Raw genomic sequence first — 6,000 nt, 5'->3', positions numbered from 1 at the left:
AGCTTTGGGCTTGTTTTTTTTTTTTCTAAAGTCGCTTGCGCAGGTTGCGCTATTTGGGCTTGGAAATAAGCAGACATAAACCCCAGAATTTGTCTGACATCCAGTTAGTTTTAGTCAGACTCTCCCTGTCCATCATTTCCTGGATGATCCGTCCCGCTGTGTCTTTGTTAATGTCAAGTTAATATATTACCTCTGAATTACGTTGAGTTTCGCGTCGCGCTCCAGAAAACTGCAAACATCGAGACTAATATGAACAGCGCAATAAACGTGAAAACAGCCACGAATGAACATGTCCGTAAAGTTGTGTAACTAAACGCCACTATAATTATTAATATTAAGATAAGTGTCACAAATCTGTGCAATGGGACATCAGAGGTGTGGAGCGGCAGGAGGAGCGCTGTGCCTGCGCTCTGACACCAAACGCAGGGCCGTAACGCAGAACCTGGACGCTGGGAGCGGCAAAATCCTATTTATAGTTTTCCAGACAATACTGGAACACTCAAATTACTAAAGTTTTTATTGTACTGTTGTAACCATTAAACAAGCTCCCCTTCAGTTCAACCATATAAGTGGAGACGCATTGTTGATGTTACCATTATAAAATAACTTGCAATTAAGTAATGGCAAAGATCAATGTAATTTTCACAGAGCGTTGTTAGCAGGTGCTGAAAGTAACTAAAAAGCTACTTTTAATGTAACTTAGTTACTTTCCAAATCAAGTAATCAGTAATCTAACTAGGTTACTTTTTTAAGGAGTAATCAGTAATCCAATTAAAGTTACTTTTTCAAAGTAACTATGCTATCACTGCTAATATGTTTCTTCATGGACAAACATGAACACACGATGATCTTAAAGATAGATGTTGGTCATTGATTTCTCAGAATTAAAGAGTTTAAATATTATACAGAGGAACGATTTAACAATATACTGTGATGGACAGAGCACTGTCTGTCATTCATTTCCATAGTTTGAACTGGAGTCTAGTAAAAGTAACTGATTAAATCAACTCAGTAAAAGTTTTAATGTAATTGTGGTAACAAAGATTTGGTGAAAGGAAACTGATATAAAAGAAGTTCATGGTTGTCAGTTATATTATACAAACAGAATTGAGAAGAAGGGATAAGGAGTTGCTCTATAAATAAATGCAGATTATATATAATGATGACGTTAATATCGATTATGATGCATTTGTCAATCTGTTGTCTAGTTTGTATAGTAAGAATTGTAAGCTAACCAAGATAGAAGGTAATATCAATACAATTATTAATAACAAAATCTGGATGACAAATGGTATAAAAATGCCTGCAAGAACATAAATTATCTGTGTAGGAGTTTTAAAAATCAAGATTCAGAACAGTGTGATGTCACTGCGTCCTCTACTGCGCACGTGGGACACTTTTAGGTTATTTGCAATCCACACAGGGGATCACATGAAAGTTGTATATTTTTGGAAATGTGAACAACGCAAAAAAATCTGATTTTACAAAAAATCTGAATTAATGCCAGTTTGAACCCCCATTCTGTCTATAGTTGTGTCCTTGAGCAAGATGCTTCATCTGCCTTGTCTTTAGGAGTAAGAGGGTCCAATGGCTCCATTGGCATGGCAGCCTGCCCCAGGGGAGCTGTGGCTACTATGTAGCTTACCACCATCAGTGTATTGTCCTCTGGACTACTGGACATATAGCATAAGCATTTCTCTTTTACTCTTTTGAGTTTTTGCCTGTCTACCTGGACTTGGAAATCAATGACAAAAGGTAAGGCTGTATATTCTCTAAAGCATGCAAATGGAGAATGTTGTTTTACAAATGTTAGCAGCACTAACAACGCTAGCTGATTATATGATATGCTAAAGACTGTCATGAGTTTGTCTTAGTTTTGAAATCTTTTTTAGACTAATAATGAGGAGATGATCACACATAATGTTGTTGTACCTTCAAATATCATAGTTCCTAAAGACAAATAATAATGGGCAACAATCAGTATCAGCAACTCAGAGCTTTACAAACCCCTGAGATCAGCTCAGAATGGCTGCAGTTCTATTAATTACAGGGACATTATTCACTATCGAACTTTTGCAGGTGTCTCAGACATTTGCAGGTTGTTGTTGCTCAGACAAATGACTCACGTGGTTGTCCTCTATGTTCACTGCCATGTCAGTGCCCTGCTATGAGCATGTATGACACACAGTAAGTGAGCTCTTGTGTGACCTCCCCTCACATGTCACACATTCACATGCTCTCCCAAACCCACACGACTAAAGACCTGTGGGCTTTTCTGGCTCAATATACAAGAAATTATTGATGCGGCTTTGTCGAGATCTTCATTTAAAGGGGCAGTAATATGGTATGTGTTTTCCAGGCACAACTTATTGCACAATCAAGTAACTATACCTTCACTTGTTATAAAAATTATATATATACCAAATACACTGACTGGCCAAAAAAAAAGTCGCCACCAAAAAATGGTCACACTCTCTAATATTTTGTTGGACCGCCTTTAGCTTTGATTACAGCCCGTATTCGCTGTGGCATTGTTTCAATAAGCTTCTGCAGTGTCACAAGATTTATTTCCATCCAGCGTTGCATTAATCTTTCACCAAGATCTTGTATTGATGATGGGAGAGTCTGACCACTGTGCAAAGCCTTCTCCAGCACATCCCAAAGATTCTCAATGGGGTTAAGGTCTGGACTCTGTGGTGGTCAATCCATGTGTGAAAAAGATGTCTCATGCTCCCTGAACCACTCTTTCACAATGTGAGCCCGATGAATCCTGGCATTGTCATCTTGGAATATGCCCGTTCCATTTGGGAAGACAAAATCCATTGATGGAATAACCTGGTCATTCAGTATATTCAGGTAGTCAGCTGACCTCATTCTTTGGGCACACAATGTTGCTGAACCTAGACCTGACCAACTGCAGCAACCCCAGATCATAGCACTGCCCCCACAGGCTTGTACAGTAGGTACTAGGCATGATGGGTGCATCACTTTACCTGCCTCTCTTCTTACCCTGATGCGCCCATCACTCTGGAACAGGGTAAATCCAGACTCATCAGACCACATGACCCTCTTCCATTCCTCCAGAGTCCAATCTTTATGCTCCCTAGCAAACTGAAGCCTTTTTTTCTGGTTAGCCTTACTGATTAGAGGTTTTCTTACGGCTATACAGCTGTTCAATCACAACCCCTTGAGTTCCCTTTGCATTGTGCGTGTGGAAATGCTTTTGCATTCACAATTAAACATACTCCTGAGTTCTGCTGTTGTTTTTCTTCGATTTGATTTGACCAAACGTTTAAGTAATCGCCGATCACGATCATTCAGGATTTTTTTCCGACCACATTTCTTCCTGGAAGACGATGGTTCCCCACCAGTTTTTAATGATGCGTTGGACAGTTCTTAACCCAATTCTAGTAGTTTCTGCAATCTCCTTAGATGTTTTCTCTGCTTGATGCATGCCAATGATTTGACCCTTCTTAAACAGACTAACGTCTTTTCCACGACCACAGGATGTGTCTTTTGCCATGGTTGTTTAAGAAATGAGGAGTTACTCGTTGCATCAGCTGGGGTTAAATAACTTGTTGCCAGCTGAAAGATAATCACCTATGCAGTACTTATCCAATAGGAGGCTTGTACCTATTTGCTTAGTTAAATCCAGGTGGCGACTTTTTTTTTGGCCAGGCAGTGTATATTTATATAATATATATTTACACTGCTCAAAAAAATAAAGGGAACACTCAAATAACACATCCTAGATCTGAATGAAAGAAATATTCTCATTGAATACTTTGTTCTGTACAAAGTTGAATGTGCTGACAACAAAATCACACAAAAATCATCAATGGAAATCAAATTTATTAACCAATGGAGGCCTGGATTTGGAGCCACACACAAAATTAAAGTGAAATAACACTACACGCTGATCCAACTTTAATGTAATGTCCTTAAAGCAAGTCAAAATGAGGCTCAGTATTGTGTGTGGCCTCCACGTGCCTGTATGACCTCCCTACAACGCCTTGGCATGCTCCCGATGAGGTGGCGGATGGTCTCCTGAGGGATCTCCTCCCAGACCTGGACTAAAGCATCCGCCAACTCCTGGACAGTCTGTGGTGCAACGTGACGTTGGTGGATGGAGCGAGACATGATGTCCCAGATGTGCTCAATCGGATTCAGGTCTGGGGAACGGGCTGGCCAGTCCATAGCTTCAATGCCTTCATCTTGCAGGAACTGCTGACACACTCCAGCCACATGAGGTCTAGCATTGTCCTGCATTAGGAGGAACCCAGGGCCAACCGCACCAGCATATGGTCTCACAAGGGGTCTGAGGATCTCATCTCGGTACCTAATGGCAGTCAGGCTACCTCTGGTGAGCACATGGAGGGCTGTGCGGCCCTCCAAAGAAATGCCACCCCACACCATTACTGACCCACTGCCAAACCGGTCATGCTGAAGGATGTTGCAGGCAGCAGACCGCTCTCCACAGCGTCTCCAGACTCTGTCACGTCTGTCACATGTGCCAAGCGTCCTGCACGGTGTTGGGCTGTGAGCACAACCCCCATCTGTGGACGTCGGGCCCTCATACCATCCTCATGGAGTCGGTTTCTAACCGTTTGTGCAGACACATGCACATTTGTGGCCTGCTGGAGGTCATTTTGCAGTGCTCTGGCAGTGCTCCTCCTGTTCCTTCTTGCACAAAGGTGGGGGTAGCGGTCCTGCTGCTGGGTTGTTGCCCTCCTACGGCCTCCTCCACGTCTCCTGGTGTACTGGCCTGTCTCCTGGTAGCGCCTCCAGCCTCTGGCCAGGCAGTGTATATTCAACGCCTTGACATTGGGTCTCTGTCTCTTTAAAAAATTCTGCTCTCTCTGAAACTTTGCCTTCAGGAAGTCATCAAACATTGCTCCTCTGTTAATACTTTAACAACGTTTTTTACCAGTGTTGCTCTGAGACATTGCTCCTATAATGAGCTCAGCAGATGAGCTTTTCCACCAGGAACTTGTTATTTACTTCTGGCTAGTCTGAAGGAGCTGAGTGGGGCAGATGCAGTGGAGGGGGGCTCTGTGAGGCCGAAGCTTGGAAACTATAGCTCCCAAGTGTTTTGTACAGCTGAGTGGTTGCCATGGAGATTAAAGGATTTCTCAAACATGCATAAAATAATCAAAGCAACACTCCAGGTATGGTTTTGATGAGGGAACAATATTATAACATGATGTAAAGCTCAAAAAAGTTGATTTTACTGCCCCTTTAGAGACATTAAAAGTGCAAAGTGACTCTTTAGGAAAAGTGTTATGCTTGCATGAAGGTATTGAATTGTCAAATGATCATAACCAGGAACCAGCGGCTCACTCTGTCCTTCCATGCATGCTCCCTCTGCGTCTTTTGAGTATAACATACCTGATGACACACGTAATAAAGTCCACTTTGGTGTATTGTTAGACGATCACATTGACTTGTCATGGTGAATCTTCCAGTAGCTGATAAATATTAGATGGGAACAGATAATAAGTTGACTGAGGGGGCCTCCCCCTACCAAGGCAGGAGGGTTGCACACTCAGTAGTGAAGTATTGCCCAATGAGACTACATCCAGGCTGCTGAAAGATTTTCTCACAATTGTGTGCACAATGCAGCATAATTGTGGGTGGATTTCATGCAACTCTGAGAGTAAAAACCAAAAAAAAAAACAAGTGTGTATTTGTCTACAATTTTGTATCTGTGTGCCAGAAAGAAAGAGAGGAGAACAGCAGAGGAAGGTTGTTTTTTTTCCTCTGTCCATATCTGCAAACCTCTAGCTGGATTTTACAGCAGTTGCCTCTTCATCGTGAACAGAACTGGATTGTGTTTTAAAGCCGTAGCTGAAAGATGGGGATTTCAGGGCTTACACCTTCTGTGTGTGAGTATGGCATGTCATGGAAGGGAGAAAAAAAACTGGCATTTGCATGACTCAGAAATATGATCCAGACATGTTTAAGCCAGCTCTGTAAGCACACGTGTAACAGAGTAAACCG

Source organism: Xiphophorus hellerii, chromosome 6, assembly GCF_003331165.1.
Source record: "Xiphophorus hellerii strain 12219 chromosome 6, Xiphophorus_hellerii-4.1, whole genome shotgun sequence".
NCBI classification, from domain to species: domain Eukaryota; kingdom Metazoa; phylum Chordata; class Actinopteri; order Cyprinodontiformes; family Poeciliidae; genus Xiphophorus; species Xiphophorus hellerii.
Note: the sequence above shows the minus strand (reverse complement) of the source record.